Consider the following 22,150-nt stretch of genomic DNA (forward strand, 5'->3'; position numbering starts at 1 on the left):
TGTCATTCGACCAAATGTCTTTCGACCAAATGTCATAGATTCTTCGGGTTGATGCGGAAGTCAATTACAGTGAAAATATCAAATAAAACTAAGATTGACTAACTGACGTAACTTTTAGCTCGGAGGTCTTGAGAATGTTCAGCGAGGTGAATATCCTTATGATATGATGTTAAATTTGATACTTTTAGATTTCTTTTTGAATGGCTTTCAATCATCAATACAGTGAAATTATTCAAAAATATTTGTTTTGCTCGCGTTTTTTACCACCCTCAGCTAGTCATTTACCCACATAGTGCAGGTCAAATTAACATTTGCATACTTTTTTGCTAGTGATAAAAATATGTGATAAGTAAGCTATTTTAGACTAAATTCATGTCTCTGCTACAGATAACATCTCTTATTTTGTTGGGCGAAATAATTATACAAATCTCTCGTTTTTATATCAGAAACGAGATGATCCCTAAGGTGTTCATTTCACCACCCCTTTCCTTATGATTTTTTGAAAATGGTGCAGAGCAGCACCGAAAGACTTTTTTATAGGTTTGGTAAACATTTAAAATTAGAGCAATCCATTCTCCATTTGCCTTGCTACGACTTTTTTTAAATATGTTTCCCTCCAATGCTGGTTTTGAATTTTTACAGCGAAAAAAAAATAATAATAATTTTGTCTGATGGCTGAGGTATGAGCTCTGAGCCATTGTAACGACTATGTAAAATATTTGTTTAGATGTCGATAAGTCAAGCTTTATGACTGTGAAAGAAGATTCGGAATCGAATGACTAGTTTTAAAGTGATGGCTGTTCAAAAATCTGTGTAACGCTAATTATTAACACCGTTTCGTGACAGTTAATGGATCTTAATAATTGTTTGAATATTTTAAATAGGAATGCTCGTCCTTTGAATGATAAAGAAGACAAGCCGTTGACTTTCCTAGCAGCAGTTATTACTGAAAATTGATTAATTTTCGAAAACAAAATGTTATCATCGCACTCTGGCTTTTGTAAATTATCTAAAACAAAAACAAAAAACTACACAATTCCGGCTTCGAAAACGTAAAACAAATTGTTATCAACTAATTGCAAAATTTCTAAAAAAAAAAACTTGCCATGCAGCTTGAGAGCACGCACAATTTTAATTTAGAACTCACTAGTCCAATATAAAATCAAGTTACTCAGGACTTCGAAATAACATTATAACATTCTCATCAAAAAACTTTCAAAAAGTAGCTTATAATTCTTGGTTGATATATTCAACATTAGTTGTTAGTTGGCATATTTTCCTGGTTAATTGAAACATGCCAAAGTTGTTGCAATTTTAAAACTCGACAAAAATCCTCCAGAACCTTCTAGCATCGTCCAATTAGCTTGCGTTCCTCCGTCAGTAACTTTTTGAAAAGGTCATTTTGAACAGAATGATGGTCCACATCAACGAAAATTCTTTTTTTGCCAATGAATAGTTCGGATTCCAACATGGGCATTTGAAGTGTAACAAAATTTGATTCGTTTCAACAAATCTGAAGGCTATTCTACTGGTCTTGCTCTTCTAGACATTAAAAACGCATTCGACAACGTTTAGCATGAAGGTTTGATATCATAACAAAAAAAAAACTTTTATTTTCAAACATACATTGTAAGAAACCTCCAAATAGTCAAATAGTGCATTTCATAATAATTATCAGAACTCTATGTCTGACTTACCTGTATTACCTCATGGATGTCAAAAATCTAAATTTGAACCACCCTAATCTCAAAGCTCCCATAGTAATACGTCAAACATGCGCAAAAGTAGGCTCAACCATATAATGAGTAATCACTCCACCCAATTCAAGCTCTTTATACAAGTAATAAATCTCATTCAGTTTTGTCAACTAGCAAAGAACACCCTTGACTGATGATGACTTTGTCGATCACAACTGAAAACAATCGCGCGTGCGACAAAGAGTTGCCGATTACAATTTCCGGAAACTTTTTTACGAGTGCGGCGTCGCCCCGGTTATTGCCTTGGGGAGCTGCCTTGCTGTCCTCGGCTAGTGAGCAAGTGAAGAAAACAGCTGAAATTTAATTGCAAAAGTTTACTTTTATTTGAATTTCTTGGCATGTAGGCTTGAACGATTTCACGAGAAAGGACCCTCTTCAGCCCAGAAGGATGGAAGGAGAAAGATGGTGCGCCTCTAAAGGAGCAAAGTGTCTAATTGTTTTATGACTTGAGTGGTTGGAAGGGGATTGACAGGTGGAGAGGGCGCTGTAGTGTTATGATTCAAATTAAAATTTTCGCTTTGTGGAAGCATCATTGCACAATTTGTTTTGATTTTTTGTGGGCTTTGAGCATTGCTCAACTGTGGAGGATGTTCTGGAGAAAAGTTGTGCCATAAACAGATTCGGAAGTTTAAATTGCTTGTTTTGATGGATATCGACTAGTGGGAAAGAGGATACAAAATGTTATGGAGTGTCACATTTTTGTCTCTTAGTAAAAAAGATTTCCCTAAAGAAATGGAATCAAACTGAATTGAGCAGTCCCATAGTTTTTTGTTATTTCGTTTGTAATTTACATGCTATCATTTTGCAACAGATATATATATATCGACTCGACACCAAACCAAAGTGTTTTCTTCAGGAATGTCCTGAAGAAAAATACTTGACAATTTTGTTTACAGTATAGCCCTTTATAATGTGGTAAAATCAACAAAGCTACATAGAAGACGTATAACAATGAATACACTATATACGGTACGAGTAGACCACAGTTTGAAATCGGTGTATCTCAAAATCAAGATGATTTCGAAGCTTGAAGTCGTCAGTAAAGTTGTTCTGTAGAAGGAGCGCTATCTGATGGTTTTCATTCATTTCGAAATTTCCATCATGCCGATGGATTGAACAGGTACCGTTTTGAATCATATTACGGACAGCTTCATATTCCGGACACTCTACTTTGTATGGGAAACTTTTCACACGAAATATTTCAATTTTTGCTGTTCAAAAGTTCTCACTTTCGAGACTTAGTTTAATAAGCTTTTTCCATAAACATCTATGCAAACTTTTAATGTCCTTAGACGTCTTTTTGATGGCTTGACGACTTCAACTGATAGTTTACATTTTCTAATTATGATTTCCATGAGCTGTCCGGAATTCGAATCAAAGTGTCCGGAATATGAGGCAAAAGTGAGGAAGCGTCCGGAATAAGAATCATGAAAAGGCAACTCATTTCGATTTATTTAACATTATTCAAGCTGCGGAAGCGTATTCTTCACCCACCATTCGAAAGTTAAGGGTTTCCGATGCTCGATAACGCTGAGAAATCATGCAGAATGATTTATTTTGTATGCTCTATGCTGAGTTAAACTTCACTAAGACCTTAAGTGTCCGTAATATGAAAACGGTACTTTAAAAGATGCTGTTAAATATGTCTGTAAAATAAATCTTAAAAAAGAGGAAATTGAGGTTAAATTGTAGGTTTCCTCAACAATTAATACTAAAAATCCTTCCAAATTCAAACACCAAGGTTTAGTTGCACATTCGTCGGCTTTGTCAGGAAGCAATGCAAGCCTTGAAGGATATCCGATCAACAAGTCAGGTATTTACCTTATTGAGTAACAGTTCGTCCATAACATTCTTTTATTTTCTAGTGATATGCGTGCCAGAAATTACTACCCTAAAGTAATAACATGACATTCTCATTAAGGACCCATTAAGCATATCTGTCCATTCCCAGTAACAAAGTACCACATCGCATCCAAGTCGTAAAAGAAAACTTTATTCCTCGGAGTAAACTACCGAAGTTGCCTATCTTACTGCTGTTTGTGACATCATTCCGGCATTAGAGATATCCGAATGACCAAAGTAAAAACAAGCTCCCAGCGTAAAAGTGACACAACTTCACTCACCCCTCGTGGGAAAAGCACGGCAAATAATGCGAAAAATAGTGACCATAAAATAGTAATTAATTCCTCATCCGGTCTCCCCGGTGAGCTAACCTCCCATCACACAAGATCACACAGTCACACAGTAGTGCCATATAATCGAGACAAATGGGTCCCAACCAAAGCAACGAAAGGAGGAAAATCCCAATCGAAACTTTGGTCGTTCCCGCAGTTGGACCTCCTCGGGCCACGAAAAACAGTCGAATAAATTATTCATAATTCTACGGATTGCTCGCCTCAAATGCTTACACATCCAGAAAGAGTGCAACTGTTCGGCGCTCCCAAAGTGGATAATAATGTTTGTGTATCCTTTTCCTCCAGCATAATGAATCTACTCGCTTCACAAACAGACTTGGTAATTGCCAGCTTCAGCTCTAACGGAACCGAAAACATTTCCGAATGGGAACTCTCTCTCTATTCACGAGGGGAGGAAGCACTGCAAGCTGGTAGTTTGAAGATCGAGCTCAAATGATATTATATCTGGTGGAAAGTTTGCGGAAACGTACTCGGAGCCAGTAGAAGCTTTTTCTGGAACTCCAAAACTTCGTGGAACAGCAGGAAGTTGACGGGTTACTGCTGTGCGTTGGAAGGGTTTCGCAGTGGCTAGTCAAGTTGGGAGTGGTATTGGTCCTACTCTCTTGTTTGGGACCGCCGGGAGCTCACCAGTTCTGGTGTGGTAATTGCATCGTAGTAAGATTGCTTCCACAGCTTTGAAAAATAGATTACCAACGGCGAGTTGAAACACAGAGTGCATTCTCCACGGTTGCTTTTTCAGGGATGGATTATGAGACTATAGTGAATGTAACTAATTAATACTAAGACACTAGGCTATCGTTTTGTCTCAAATTTCAACAAGACTCATAATACGAATACTCAGTTTTTGTAATTATTTGTTTGAAATATGTCATAAAATTTCCAGGAAATGGCAGTTATTTGTATGTAAATTTAAATGAATCTATTTATCTTACATTACAAAGGTTACAATGATTCTCTAGTTCGAGGTCAGTACAACTGACTCAGATATTTTTTGCCAAATTATTCATTTGAATACGATTTATTCGTGCTGTTTGGAATTTGAATCAAGGTGCTCGGAATATGAGACAGAATGAACACAGTGTTCGAGGTTTGAATAAAACAAATGTCCCATACTTTTGCACCAAAACCATAAAAAAAAAACAAAATTAAGTTTTGCGAACAAAATAAAATTTTCATAATATTCCTTTTATTCAAGTTTTTTAGTTAATATCTAAACTGATAATACTGAATCAACAATTTCACGCTTTAATACTCGGTTCGTGGCTGCATCTCTCCATCCTCGAATCTGCCCCAAGATCGACAATTAGATGCGCACTTGATCCACCCAACGCTCCACGCATTCTTGTGCGTGATTCATCCTTCGCCGCCACACACCGTTTTCCTTCACAACACCAAAGATCGTCCTAAGCACCCGGCGTTCGAATACTCCAAGTGCTGGCAGGTCCTTTTCGATCATCGTCCACGTTTCATGCCCGTAGAGGACTACCGGCCTTATGAGCTTTTTGTACATGGTACATTTGGTGCGGGTGTGAATCTTTTTTGACCGCAGCTTCTCGTGGAAGCCATAGTAGGCCCTACTTCCACTGATGATACGGGTCCGTATTTCACGGCTAACGTTACTGTCTGCCGTCAGCAAGGATCCAAGGTAGACGAACTCGTCGACCACCTCGAACGTATCCCCGTCTATCGTAACACTGCTACCTAGGCGAGCCCAGTTGCGCGTGGCCCACTAGCTAGCATGTACTTTTTCTTGGTCGCATTGCTGCCTCGTGATTCAAGCGAGTGTACAGGTCTGCCACTCAGGTCTATGTCATCCGCGAAGCCAACAAATTTACAAGATCGTGTGAAAATCGTACCCGGCTGTTAATATTGAACAACAGGCATGAAAGTCCATCACCTTGTCGCACAATTTTGCACACATTCCATCGTTGCTTTTATCAGTCTCGTGAGCATCATTGGAAAGCTGTTCTCGTCTATGATTTTCCATAGCCTTAAAATCAATGAAAAGATGATGCGTTGGGCCCTGGTATTTGGCGGATTTGCCGTATAGTAAAGATCTGGTCCAATGTCGAACGGCCGTCAACGAAGCCGGCTTGATTACTTCCCACGAATTCTTTTACTACAGGTGACAGACGACGGATACTTTGTAGGCCGCATTTAGAATGGTGATCGCTCGAAAGTTCTCACAATCTAACTTGTCACCTTTCTTGTAGATGGGGCATATTATCACTTCTTTCTACTTCTCCGGTAGCTGTTCTGATTCCCAGATTGTGCATATTAGTCGGTTCAGGTGTTCATCGTAGTGCTGCTTCCACCTTTCGATCATCTCATGCTCGTCCGTCAAAATGCTCCCATCGTTATCTCTGCACATTTCAGCTCGCGGCACGAAACCGTTGTGGGATGCATTGAACTTCTGATAGAACTTACGTGTTTCTTGAGACCGGCACAGCTGTTCCAGCTCCTCGTACTCCGTCTCCTCCAGGCAAAAATATAAACGAGAATCGAACTCCCGACTTCTAGATCATAAATCTTCTCCTTTACTCACAACTCTACTAGCTCTTCGAAAAACTGCCTCACCAAAGCACTATATAAGCAACCACATTACTTTGTTGCTTATTACTTTCCTGCACCCATCGGAATACAAGTTCATTATTGGCAAAATTAGGCCACACCTCTAATCAATAAAAGTTTTGGCGAAAACTGTTGCTAGAACATATTTTCCTTGTTACATGATACGTGAGGTGCAACTTATCTATACTGCAACTTGATTGAAACAAACAAATTTTTAGTTATCAAACACGTCGTTTAGTGCAACTTTCACGCAACTGGGATGAATCTTCTTGAGTTGTGGGTATTGAAACGCAGCTGTCATGCAATGAAGTTATGCTGCGGATGCTCTAGATGAAAGCAATTAGAAACATAACTTTAAAATTGGCATTTTTGGGGAAGTTGCAAGAGTTTGTTGTAAAAGTTACAGAACACATCTCGATAAACTTGACTTCGTTTATACTTGCAGAGGACATTTGAAACAAATCTCGCCGTTTCAATAATATTACACGTCAAACACGGGGTGAAATGCAAGTCAATTGGAACGACAATGAAATCTTATGAGCTTTTGATTAATATGCAACGGAACTAAAACTAGGTATGTTTCAGATGCTTTTATTGATACATCTTTGAAACCATTTTTCGGAAGCATTTCGTTGAAAGATGTTTCGCGTGCTACTTGGGATTCCTTTGAAAGATGTTTCGTGTGCTACTTGGGGTGGGTCTTTGCCGATTGTTCCCACTGTTGAATCATCCAGGCCGCCCCCAGAATTTTTGATGATAATAAAAAAAAAAACAATTTAACATGAAGCAAAATCTTCTGAATCAATGTAAATGACTCTTGTTATTGACAAAAATTTCTTCAGTAGTTACGTTATTTTATGTTGTACTCCTATAGTAAGAAAACCTTGCTTGTCTTACACAGCATCAGCGTGGCGGTTCTGACTTCGGTGAATCGCGCTACAACCGAAAACTAAACCGTCCGTTGGTTACTGTTAGAAATGGCTCCTTGTTGTGTGCGATTGGCACAACTTTTCGACATCTCCGTTGCAAAAAATACCGTGTACAAATAAGTGTCAATATCCAGGAAGTTTGATTCCCAAAATTCGTTTTTTTTAATCATCCAAATAATGCTGATTTAGCATAAAACAGCATATTCACTGCATTCTGATTTATCATGTTTTTGAAGGAAACCCTGCTCGAAGGGTCCGGTGATGATGATTTCCCTTATGAGAATTCACTTATGAAATCCATGCATTAACTTAAACTCGTATAACATAAAAAAAATAATTTAAAAAAAACAGACAAAATTACTAAGGGAGTTTCTTAGATAATACAGAGCGGAAATTTTTGTCGAAAAATCAGGCTTAACATTCAACTTTGGCATGGCCAAGTTTTTTGTTAAGATGAATGCCAGAAATTTAACCTGGTGTGAAAAATGTATCAAAATCGACCGTAGTGCTTTATTCCAGCAATAAATTAATTTTTATTCATTTTTTGTATCAATAAATTTATTGCTTAAGCTTTATTTTTACAATGAAACTTATTATTTCATAAATTATTTGAGTAATATCTAACAGATTTGTAGCAGATTTTTCCAAAAACGTTTCCATATTCTAGTATAATCAAATTTTTTTTGTTGGGGGATTGAAACTACTGCGTCCATTATTTAGAACTATAATCAAATTCCTCAAGGAATATTGAAGGGTAGCTTCAGAACTTTTGCAAATCTCTTGGAAATAAGGAAATAAGGAAATAATATTTTGGGACTTGCTCATACTTTCGAAGCGAATTCCTCCTGGTGGACATAAATTCCTTCTATGCCTACTTTTAATTAGCAAATTGATTCCGGAAGATGTTCCCGGATTTACCTAAAAAATGTTACTTACATCCATCAAAAGTTCAGTTTTCACATGCAATTCATCCAAAAAATAATTGATTCTGCCAAATTCAATACTGAGATATTTTGCTAAAGTTCTCTTGGAAATTCTTATGTGAATTTATTTGAATAGTTTTTCCAAAAATGTTATTACATTTTTTCCGCAAAGTTTAACAAAAGACCTTAATAAATATTTCCAAAACACTTCACAAATTGCATCAAAATCTCTTCTATGTTTTGTTTTTTTCTAGAAATTTTGCTTCAAATCCCCGGATTATTCAAGAATTGGAAAGAATATTGTTTTGAAAATTGAAACAAATTGAAAATTTGTTGAAACTCACGAGACAAAAAGAAGTTTGCATAGCGGTAAAGGAATCTGTAGAGAAACATGTAGCAAAATAACTGAGAAGGGGGAATGATTTATTCAGGTATTCATAAGGCAATTTATATTGATATTTCTTAAACACTTTTTTACCAAGTTATTTTTACCAGTTATTGGCAGAATCCATATTCTTGGTTTGAATATTTGTGCGATATGAGGTCGAAATTTCTAGAGGCTAGAGGTCAAGGAAAGATAGATTTGAAGCATAATTCTTCAGAAGATTCTGATGGACCTTCTTGAGAGATTTGGTTTATTTGTAAATTCATTAGGGAGGTTTTAACTATCTTGTAATTTATCGCCAGAGAAAACGATTATAAATTTCATTGTACCGTCGCCCATCTATTGTTCTACCTGCTTCAACATTTTGTTGTTTCTCCTTTCTTCGCATGATGTTTTGAGGAACTTCGTACAAAAATCTTTTCATACTCCAAAAAGCAACATTTCCATGAATCCAAATAGAGGTAAATTAAGTAAGTTTTGAAAAATTGCAGAATTCTTATACGTATGGTTCCAGATTCTTAAAAGTCTATCAGGAATTCCTTAAAAAATTTTCAGAGTAATGCAAAAGTTTCCCATATGGTTCAAATTCATTTATATCTTGATCACGAATTTTACCACAATAGATCTTCGGTAACGTTCTTAAAAATCTTGGCAATATTTCAAATCCTATAATACTACAAAATAATCGATGATCTACAAATTTGGAATTTCTAACGGTAGGAAAAAATGAGTTCTGCATCGATATGTTCAACATAGTATCATGAAACTTCGGAGTTCTTATAATTTAAAATTTTAGTTACAAATACTTTCAGTGAAAATTCCATCTATCCAAATGATTGGTGTTAAAAATAATTTTCTATTATAAATGACACAGAAAAAAGAACAAGAATTTTTGTAGTAAATCCTACAAGGACCACCTGAGATTTTCTGTTGTCAACAAGTTTTAGAAATTCTACGATTTGTTTCTTAAATTTGACGACAAGAATTCAGTCTTTTTTTCTTCAAATTATATTTACGCTGCAATTTATCAAAAAATAACCGACAAGGTTCTTTCTTTTGTATGTGTTTCAATTTTCAAAAGAGTCAATTAATTTTTCAAATCTGATATGGGGTGATTCGTAGAGGAATTGGTGAAGCAATCTCCTTAACTATATTGAGATATTCCAGGAGTATTTTTGAACCTAAAACCTAAGTGGATAAATTTTTGAATTTTATTTATGGAAGAATCCTGAGATTACCATTCGCCAAAAAAAAATTGAGATTATTTAAAATAATACTTGATGTATGTCCTAAAGAATCCCAATTCCCAAAAGGAGCGTTAGTGTGGTTCAAAGAAAAAAATCTCTGGAAAATATCAACAATCACATAATTCTCTAAGAAACCCCTCAACAAATTACTCGGGAAATCTTTGAGTATTTTCGCGGAAGAGTTTTTAAAAGAACAGTTGAATGTATTTTGCTAGGAACTTTATAGAAATATTCTTTGAACATTTCCTAGTTAGGCATTATTGGAAAAAATAAAGAAAAAATATATTTTTGAGAAAGTTTTGAAGGAAGGCGAGATGTTGCTCTGCTTGCGAGATGTTGAAATCTGAAATATAATTATCTGTGAATAAAATACAGATAGATCTGCAGAGAACTCCTCGGAGAAATCATGAATGACATTTTCTCAATTGATTTTTTTTTTAATTACTCATGAAATTCTTGTGGAATATAACGAGGAATTCTTACAATAACACATGGAACAGCCAATCCTTTTTTTTAAAGTTTGGATAATTTTTGCTGTGACTTTTTCAAACAATCCTGTAGATATATTTTATATTTTGAAGTTCATCACAAGCAAAAACTATTGGTGAACTCTCTGAAGAATTTGTGCAATTAATCCTTGCTTGGTGATCTTGAAGACATTTTTGGTGAGACTCCTAGAATTTTTTAAACTTAAAAAAAATCCTCAGCAATTCCAGAAAATCCTAAACAAATTGTTAATGAACACATGTGGATTCTTTAAACTAACAATTGGAATAAAATAATAAGTACGTAGAAGACCTTCCAGGATAAACGATTGTAAGAATTTTTAATGCATTAACTTAGACGCAATGTAGCAAAGGCGTGCTACATCTCTGACCTTTTGCAAGAATCAATAGATACCCTTCTGCTGCACAGTTCATTGGACATCAACACTCGTCGCTGAAATCTACGGTTTCATCCATTGCTGAACATTCCTTCCGCCAGAACAAATTATGGCCTTCACGAACCAATGCGTAGCATGTCCCGTGTGTTTAAAAGTTGTTATCATGTGTTTAATTTTAATGTATCGCGTAGAACAAATAAGTGTAATTTTAGACAATTTTTATGTTAATTCATGTGAAATGTTTGTTTAGATTTGTTGTGCTTTTAGACTTAAGATCAATTGTCATTGGGGTGGGAACTTCACCTGTTGACTAAAGCAGTAAATAAATAAATAAATCTTTTCAATTATCTAGCGGAATCCTTCAAACGATTTTTTTTTAACAATTCGTTACAGATTCTTCGAGAAATTTTCTGGTGAAATCAGAATGTCTGGGAATGATTTTGCGTGGCAAATCCAAGACGAGCTCAGTGAAAACTGGTACAGAAGATCTTGAAGAAAGCACTGAAAGGTACGAAAATAATTCATGAAGAAATTCTCGTATGAATTCTCAGAGGAGAGAAATCTCTTCATATCACATGGTTGAAAACCTGAAAAGTTCGTGGAAGAATCACAATGGATATTGTGAGTTTTTTCGATACAATTGTTGAAGGATTTTTGACAGAATTACAAAAAGAATGCATCTTTTTCGTAGCGAAAATTTAAATTTACAAATATAACGGATGCGCCACGAAATGAGACTAGATAACAAGTTAATAAAATCAATGCAAATTTGATAAGACTACGAAATTTGTAAAACAAGTATTTGGTAGGCCCCCCCCCTAGGCCCCCTCCAGAAAAAAATCCTAGCTACGCCAATGGTCGTATTATCCCCTATGTTATACACAATAAGGTTTTTTACGGGTGGCTTATTGGGCCTACGCCAACACTCCTGTCTCGCCGGAGCCAGCCATCGTGCCAGCTCTGTTTAACGTCCCAACTAACACTAGGACGATCGCACTGATGGGGCTACCACCTTGGATTTAGCTGTACGCGATTCAGCATTTCTTGCTCAGCCGCTGGATACCAGAACAGACTCTGTTTGAGCCGCACCTCCTGGTGAACAGACGCTTGAGACGTACCTCCTCAATCTAGCTGATGTCAGAAGGACAACAGTGCCCAGGCTGCACTTACAGCTAAGTACGCAACCCTTAGCTGGCGGTCTTTGTTATAGTTTGACCCGTGGAAGCGTGAGGTAGGAACATGTGAGGACCAGAGCTGTGTTGAACGCTGCTTCCTTCGACTCACCGTTTTGCAACCCAAAAAATCAAGGGTCCGTAGAATCCGGTCGAAATGTGCGTGGACAAAGTGAGAGTCATCGTCGAGAGTCTATCCCCAAACAATGTGGTGAACACTCGTCAGGCCTATAACGATGCAGTGCGCTGAAGCATAACAAGGCTCCGGTTTCGGACGAAATCCCAAACGTGGCACCTAAAGCATTCACCATCCTTGCGCATCCAGATATGTTTAGGAAGGTTATACAGAAATGTTTGGACTAAGGGCAATTTTCAGAGATATGGAAAATTCAGAAATTGGTGCTGTGTGCCTATATGTTTACTAGATAAACTCGGTAAACTCTTGGATCGGATAATCCTCAACAGGGTGATGAATTGCACGGAGAGCGGGAACTAAAGCCAGTTTGGATTCCGGAAAGGATGCTTGACTGTAGACGCAATTCGGACGGTGCTGGAGAGGGCCAAGAAGAGGGGATGCTTTCTATGCCGTGGCCACGATATATGTGAATAACGCGATTAACAGCGCCAGCTGGGAGGCCATTGCCACAGCGCTGTACAGATTTTAAAGAGCAACTTCCAAAACCGAATACTGAGGTATGGAACCGCCACCGTATAATGGCTGGAGTACCACAAGGTTCCATGTTCTATAATGGGTCCACCGTTGTGGAATGTGATGTTCGACGGGATCGCTGGAGCTACCCAAGGAGTCGAGATCGTCGGCTTCGCCAATGACGTCGTTCTAATGGTAATAGGTGAGACACAGGAGGAAACAGAAATGCTCGCAACGGAGGCAATTGGCCTGGTCGACAATTGGATGGAGCGAGTTAAGCTGAAGATAGCCATCTTCGCTCCACAAAACTCGCTTCCACAAAACGGAGGTAGTACTTGATACTAAACCGTAAAGCAGTCATGCGCGTTGAACAGCGTATTCCGACTCATTACCATGCGAATGGTGAACGTGTACATGACTAAATCGTTGGAGGCGGCATGCGAGATCGCTGTAATGATCCCGTTCTGCATCACCCTGTCCAAAGACATCAACTGCTATCAGCGAAGAGAAACCAGGTCGGCGAGGAAGTTAGCAAGAATTCATTCGCTGTCCAAGTGGCAGCAAGAATGGGATGCCTCCGAGGAAGGCCTGGATGAACGGGGAGGAGTAGGAAGGCTTAACCAACGGGAACTACGCCGAGTAGTATCGATTTTTTTTCTGTTGAACTAGGACTAATTTGAAGACAAGGGTAAAAATCTGAGCAAAATAAATTGAAATCCTCTGGAGAAATGACTGTTTGTGAAAAAAGTAAGAGGTTGTTTCCGAGATACGACCGCCAAGTTGACGTTGGATAACGTTAGCTTCTTCTATTTCCTGATTTAGGACCGTCACGAACTTATGAAAGATTTCTAGGTACTGACAAAAAATCTAATCAATTTTCAAACTATTTGTTGCATGTCAATTCTGATCTATTATGGATATTGAGTGTTATTATTTGGTTGGTTCGGTTAACACTTCAACACCGATAGAACCGGTCGATGGAAGAAGAAGCATGAGCGGTAACTGTTGCTCTCCAAAAAAATATACCGGTTGAACATTAGGTCCATTCATGATCCACTAAGATTGGTTGCTTTAGTGGATTCCGAAGCCAGTTTGAGGTTGAGGCTCTTGTCCATGAAGTCCGCTAACTCTGTGTTCTCCTCTTTGCTCAAATCGATGTTGGAATTACCTGTCACGATGATTGACATGGTCTCCTTTTGATACTCGAAGAAGTTCCGCGCCATAAAGAACTTCTTCTGCTTCATTGTGGTATCCGGAGAAATGTAGAAGCAAACCAGTAGAGCCCGACAATTCATTATAGTGATCTCGGCAGCGCAAATATCACCATAATCATCTGACAAGCCCAGCTCCACATCATAACAGGTGCAGAGTTTGCGAATCTTGTGCGCCACAGCAATCGTTGTTGCTGGCGGTGAAATCGATCAGGACTTCTTGATTAAGGCCACGGGACGGTGTTTTAATCACCCTCTCCATTTGAAAAGTTAATCTCAAGTACCACTCAATATATCGATGCGAAAAATGTATCACTAGCATTATATATATGTAGTGCACTACCCATTAAATTTTCAGTTTAATCGGTTCACTAAAACTAGAGATTTGCTTCTGCAAAGTTTTGATGATAATTGTTAGAGTGAGACAAATGATAGGGAAAATAACACGGTCTCCCGTGTCACCTTAAGACCGATCTGCGATTCCAGATATTTGTTTGAGGATACCAACCTGTACGCGATCCACGCCAAGCGTGTCACCATTATGCCGAAGTACATCCAGCTGGCTCGTCGTATCCGTGGCGAAGGCGCATAAATTGCATTGAAGCACAATTTCAAACAACAACCCTTTACAGGGCCACTATTGAATAATTAATATTTAGTTATCAATTTTAATTTCGAATGATAAGTTTTCAACGGAGATAAATGACAAACAAAGTTTTATCTAGGTTCCCGTCGCTCGGGTCGGGCGGCGGTAGCATTTTTGCAGTCCTCTCTGTGTGTGTATTTCGATTCGATCGACAATTTCTTACCAAATCAAAACGTCAACAAAGCTGTTGCTGATAAGTTTTAGCTCTTTGTTCGTCAAGTTGATACTGATCGCTCTAGCATGCGACGACGACAACGGCATCATTCAATCATCACTAATTGCGAGGCAAACCGTGATGGATTCTTAATTCAAGTGCCGTTCGCGATTTACCTGACCGCGCGCACAATGGGAATTTTATTTCTTGACACTGTGATTCTCGAGAAGCATTATTTTTAGCCGTGATAAATGATTGCATGCAAATTACTGACCAAAATCTGAATCAATCACATCCAATCACCAGTCATGTCACTCTTCACGGTAGAGAATTCTCACAACTCTTTCAAAATGAAATGATCGTCCTGAAAAGGACGGTTGGGGCTAGTCGATCGAACTGGGTTGTCAATCCATTGTTAGACAGAAACACAGCAAAAGATTACCGAAGACGATTAAATCGAAATGCGGTCGGTAATTTTGTGCTTCGTTGTTTTCGTTGGTCTGCTCACTCCTCCGACGGCAATTTTCAAGGTTTCTAGACGAGTTCTCCACGAATTTGATGGTCTAGCTGGATGCCCATGGCCATGATGAGCGATTTCACGGAACCCGCAGCATGTAGCTTGGGTTGGGAATAAACAAGAGCAGAAGCAGCGGCAGCGACGAATGTGTAAAATTTATTCTGATAGGAGTCCTCCTCCGGTTGCTGGTCGACGATTGACTGATGTGCGCGGGGCTCATTGAAGCTTGGGGGCGGTCCATTAATTACCCCGAAATTTGTCTTACGTAATTAATGGACCGCCCCTTGGTTGGCTTCGACTGAACACGATAGAATAAAGAGGAGTAAGAAGAAGGCCGAAAGGGGCGTTTCCCTTTGCATGACGAAAGTGGCTAAGACATCGAACAATGATGTCTGTGCTAGGAATACACAAGAAAAATGTGCTTTTCTATGGAAAATAAGACATGCCTTGATATTTATCGATTTTTCAATAGTTTATTCATGAAAATCAATAGTTTTAATTATTGGAGTCGATTCGTAGAAAAAATTCTAATATTCAATGGTTAGCTATTGATAATCAATAGTTTTCTTTTGTATGAAGGAAAATTTCTGATCCATGGGTGCCAAAATGATGAAAATTGTTCAATGAGAATTTCTTTTCAGAAGCATTCTAAATATGTCGCAATTTTGTTACATATGTTCTCATAAAATATGGCAAGTCTAAGAAGCTGTTGGAAATGCCACTCTATTTTACAATCGTTGTGAAATGTTGTGACGGCACTGCAGCAGCGTCCACGAATACAGTATCAAATTGTCGTGCCATCAATTATTCCTGACAAATTAAATTTTGTATGAAGCTGTGAGATTGATTGAGAGATACAAGATGTAATAAGGTCGAAAATATTATTCTTTCAACTCTTTTCAACACATTTGATGGCCCTGAAAAGCGCCGATTTGCTTATACGACGAACCAGCTAAATGACGTGACGTGGATAGCGCACAAGAGCAACGGATTGTTGATTACCGGGCATAAGTCGAAATCTGCAAACGATGCTCACTTTTAAAATCTTGAGCGATTTCACAAGTCCGACGCTCGATTAGAAGCAGCTCCTCGGATCAGCAACTCAGAGGGCCTATGGTATTTCGTTCCTAGCGGGCTTGCTTCTTGACCACCGATGCTGAATTCAAAGTCGAAATCTGCAAGCGCGGATAAATTTGCGGCGGCGATGACGACGGCTTGGACGTTTTTCCGAGCGGCAGTAGTTCGCTGCTGGGAGAAGCGCCCAAGCCATCGTCATCGCCGCCGCAAATCAACCTTGCGTCTTCCTCTTCCGACGACACAAATTGAACTGTGACGGCGGGAGCAAACGCAAAGCGAAAATGACTCGCCCGACCGTGTGAACAGTCCGACCACAAAAAGAAGACTGAGGGAAGAAGCAGGACCGGTGCGCTTTTATTGTGGGAAGCGGCACCCAAAAATGTGCTTGAACGTGATTGGTTAGATAAGAAAGGGGTCAACATTTTACGATTTTTCAATAGTTTGTTGCCAATAATCAATAGTGTCCTCCATTTGAATCGACGCGTAGATAAATTTCCGATCGATTGATGTATAAATATGGAAAATCTATCGACAAATGGCTGAGTTATTAGCGGTCAAAACCTGACCATTTTTCGTTACATGCTCAATTTTTCGTTTTTTGAAATTGTACCCCCATATGTTGCCGAAGGACATTATCCAAAGTCAAAAAAGACCTAGAATTGATCGTTTGTTATCTACATCTATATGAATAAAAACCGAATGGTGTCTGTATGTCACTAAATGGTTTCAGAACATGTCAACGGATTTACCTGCTTTTTTCACAGTTTGGTTCTTAAAGTGTTGCGACGTGTTAATAAGAAAAAGGAAACTGATGTCGGGTCAACTAGTATGTGGTTGTGATTTATAAATGCATATGAAACTCCATCATTTTTGAAGACAATGTCCGAGCAGTTTTTTGACGTTGGATAACGTCTTACGGCAACATACTGGGGTACAATTTCGAAAAACGAAAAATCGCTCGCGTCACGAAAAGTGGTTAGATTTTGACTGTTAATAACTTACTAACGCCCGGATAGATTTTCAAGATTCTTGCACCAATCGATTGGAAATCTTTCTACGAATCTACTCAAACAATGAAAACTATTGATTATCATGACTAAACTATTGAAAAAATGGGAAATATCGAAGCATGTCTTATTTTTCATAGAAAAGCACATTTTTCTTGTGTATTCCTGACACAGACATCATTGCGCAATATCCTAGCCACTTTCGTCATTCAAAGGGAAACGCCCCTTTCGGTCTTCTTCTTACTTCTCTTTATTATCTCGTGTTCAGTCGAAGCCAACCAAACTCGACTTCACGCGCGCATCAGTCAATCGTTGACCAGCAACCGGAGAAGGACTCATATCGGAATAAAATTTACACGTTCGTCGCTGCTGCTGCTGTTTATTCCCAAGCTAAAAGCTGCGGGTTCCGTGTAATCGCTCATCATGGCCCTTGGCGTCCAGCTAGCCCATCGAATTCGTGGAGAATGCGTCCAGAAACCTTGATAATTACCGTCGGAGGAGTGAGCAAACCATCGAATACAAGGATGGACAAGAAAGCACAAAATTACCGACCGCATTTTAATTTAATCGTCTTCGGTGATCTTTTGGTGTGTTTCTGTCTAACAATGGAATGAAAACCCAGTTTGATCGACGGTGACTACCACCAACCGTCCTTTTCAGGACGACAATTTCATTTTAAAAGAGTTGTGAGAATTTTCCACCGTGAAGAGCGACATTACTGATGATTGGATGTGATTGATTCAGATTTTGGTCAGTCATTTGCACGTAACCATAAAGGTCAAAAATGGCATGCAACAAATAGTGTGAAAATTGATTAGAAGAGCACTTATTTTCGACCTACAAGAATTCTGTGCCAATTTTCGGATTTTCATACAGAGAAGGCCAAAACCGTATCGAAAATCGGTCGAAAATTAGTGTTGGGTCGAAAATTGGTGCTGTTCTCTCAGAAATCTTTCATAAGTTCGTGACGGTCTCAAGCCATGAAATAGAAGTTGCTAATGTTATCCAACGTCACTTTGGCGGTCGTATCTCGGAAACAACCTCTTACTTTTGTAGGACCTCATGTTTCAGATTCCGCTCGCTGCGGGAGATGTTGTCATGTCTGTAACCTTATCAAACTTTATGATTTTTCTAGAAGGCGTGCATAATTGAATTTTAATCTCAATATTTTTTGTTTAACCTCTGTACTTCCGTTCAAATATTCAGGCTATTATCAAAACCCTCATTTCGGTCAACTCAAGGTCCAGGATAGTGATCGAGCCAAGATTCTGATACTTGATGTTTATGTATACATGCAATAGATGCACGTTATGTAGTAGGGCTAAGGTACTAAATGTTTGGAGAACATGAAGATCTTTCGTTAATATTATATTTTCTTTACTTCTTAGAATGTAAAAGTGTGATGTAGATTTATGTGTTAATTTGCTCATTTTCAATTCAAATTGCTCTGTCAAAAAATAGGCCTAAAGCTCAAAATCTTTAAAGAAATAATTGATAATCAAAAAGTATTGTTCATATCTTGTAGGCAAAGAGCAGCTCGCTGATTGTTCATGAATACACCATCTTACTGCAACTTTGAAACATCAAGAAACATACAAATCCAATCAGAGCAACTGGACCTCATTTCAGCCCTGCTCATCACCAACCCCGCTATCTGTTTAGCTTCTTTCAAAACTGCACAACCCCGTTAATGCTTTCATCTCGCCATATATTATTTACAGGGCAAAATTTCACTGCAACTTTCCGCCAACCAGAAGCCAGGTTTTCCACATTCTTGCGCGTGCACCAACTTCCGTCCAAATGCTCACTGCTTCTTGGACGGTCCGCAGCAGAGATCTCATAAGAAATAGATTTATATTTATGCAAAACTGCTCCACGGTACGGCGAAGGGAGATAGTTGCCACTGCAACAGATTCTTGCCCACTACTGCTCTGCTCATAAAAGCATAAATGACCCAAAAAGCTCTTAGTTAGGAGTTTGTCTTAAAAAGACATGGACACCGTCTTCAGCCATTTTGCTGCACAGACTGTAACTTAACACAAGACAACGGACAAGCATGCTCCAGTGGCACAGCCGAGAAACATTGCTGACGAAAAGTTTCAATGGCTGAAGCGGGAATCGAACCCACACTCCATGACACGATGCGCTCCCTGCCTGACGACACTAACCGCTCGGCCACGAGGCCCACAACTTCTCATTCTTTTCATACAAATCTTCATAATTTTGAAGTAAATTTCGGCAAACCATATTCATTTAGCACCGCACAGATAACGTTTGCAGTGCAACTATGTGGGTTAATAGTAGTTTACGGAACAAGTTGCAGAATGATGATTTTAACAGCACAAGTCGTAAATTTACGAGGCTTGCCGAGTAGGATAATTACGACGAATGCTGTAAAAATCCAGTTCTGCCACGAGTTAAGTACATTTTTTTTTTTTTTTGCAATTTTGTAGAAGACCACTCAGAAATTATAACGGGATGCATTCTCCATTATTTTGCAATTTCTGAAAAATTATTGTGTTATGTTTCATTACTTGCGTAATGAGAAAGTGTTGCGTAATGAACCATTACAGCACTTGTTTCAGTTGCGTAATGACTATTCCCGCACTGCATACTTCGGTGCAGGAAAGTAGGCCGTTTCAAGACAGATTTGGGTGATGAAAAACAGCCTATTACGATGAGAAATTACAAAAAAAGTTCATGCAGAATTCTTAGGTCTTTAATATTTAACATTTTCATACAAAGCTTGGTTATTTTTATATGCATCTCAAAACATGTAAGTTGCGATGAAAAAAGTGCTGGTTCAAAAATCCATATGGGACAGTTATGATTTTATTGTCATGAAGCTGGTCCTATATCCCAGCCAGTCAGAAGCGGAAAAAGCACATTAAAAATGAAAATTACACTTTGGATCCCACTTTGGTGTGTTATAGTTGTGCATTGCTGTTGCAGATTGGGATGCGAACTGCTGTAGACGCTACTACAGATGCCGGTTCTGGTACAGAAAGTTCTGATAAAATAAACAAACACGACAACACAGTCAGACCTGGATGAAGCAGCCGCGTTTATGAAGAATGCAGGCGAGAATCAGGGAGCTTCGGGGCGATTCTTCTTATAGCTCTGCCGGTTGGCTAACAGGACAACTTTGCTTTAGGTTTCAACGGAGGATTGTTGCATTTTTCGGGGTTTTCTTCGGGCTGGGTAGGGTTTGAGGGATGCAACAGAAATGCCACGGCACGAGTACCTAGTGGCGAGTAGATTTTATTTATTTGCTCACTTAATGCTGGCGCAAACAAGCAAGTGTTTTATAAACTAGCCGTAAGGATATGCCTCTGGCATACGAAGGAGAATGTTTAGCATGTTTTAGCTTCTAAGATGCTGCTGATCATTTGTTTCAATATAAACTATTAAAGAGCGATTTCCTGATGCATGCTTCTTCTTTATAATGGACCAAGTTGTTAATGGAGGAATAGGTTCTACTGATAATGAAAGTTACAACGGATAACATGGCTAAGAAACTTCCTTACATTATATATTGGAAAAAGTTATTAACTTGCAGGTAATGAGTATGGGGCCTTCCTTAGCCGAGTGGTTAGAGTCCGCGGCTACAAAGCAAAGCCATGCTGAAGGTGTCTAGGTTCGATTCCCGGTCAGTCCAGAATCTTTTCGTAATGGAAATTTCCTTGACTTTCCTGGGCATAAAATATCATCGTACCTGCCACACGATATACGAATGCGAAAATGGCAACTTTGGCAAAGAAAGCTCTCAGTTAATGATTGTGGAAGTGCTCATAAGAACACTAAACTGAGAAGCAGGCTCTGTCCCATTGAGGACGTAATGCCCAGAAGAAGAAGAAGAAGAAGAAGAAGAAGAAGAAGAAGAAGAAATGAGTATTTATGTTTGATTCGTTGCATACGAGGCCGTCAATAAACCACGTGGTCATTACGGGGGAGGGAGGTCAGGCAAAATAAGCAATAAAAGTTGAGCCCGGTGAGTATTATCAAATAAAACTCTCTTTGGCACATTCGAAAGGCAATGAGGATATTCCAAATTCGTCAGTATCATGACAAACACATCTTTTGAATTTTGTTTACTAAAAAACTAAAAGACATGGCTAATATTCTTTGAAGAACACTTGTACAATTTTGGCGGACAAATCTGAAAACTATTCGTAATCAATTAAACAGTCATTCAAATCATCGTGCAAAATTTTGAAGTCACTCAAATAATTTTTAAAATGTCATAGCCCCTGAACCTTCCACATAAGCCAACGGAGTATATTAACACTATGAGCCACTGGATCAAACAAGTTACGTGGATCCCGTGATGAAAAAAACACAATTGGTTATATCTCAGCGATGGCTCAAATAATTTTTAAAACAATTTCACGTATCTTATGTTTATATCCTCAAGTGTTATACGAATAAAAAAAAAGTGTTCGAAGAGGTGTTCAAATTTCTGCATGAGAATCGTGCCAAATCTCACCGAGAAAGTTATTATTTTAGGTTTTTCATATTCGATTGATTGTGAATTATAAGAAAAGTAGCTCATGAATTTGTAACAAAAATATACAAATTTTGGAAGGTCGCTGATGTTGACAGCTATAAAGTATTTTGGAATAAGCTGCGTTACATGTTGATTACTTTGGTTAAGATTTAGTGAAATAACTTGTAATTAAGGTACCAATGTAAATATAGTGTTGTACTCCTATGCGTGAGTATTAGTAACATACATATATTTTGAACATTATAGCCAGTTACTTTTTCACGATTTGTATCATTTTCTTTTACTAGAAATATGTCACAGGCAATAACCAGTAACGCTGA

This window comes from Aedes aegypti, chromosome 3, assembly GCF_002204515.2.
Source record: "Aedes aegypti strain LVP_AGWG chromosome 3, AaegL5.0 Primary Assembly, whole genome shotgun sequence".
Taxonomy (NCBI): domain Eukaryota; kingdom Metazoa; phylum Arthropoda; class Insecta; order Diptera; family Culicidae; genus Aedes; species Aedes aegypti.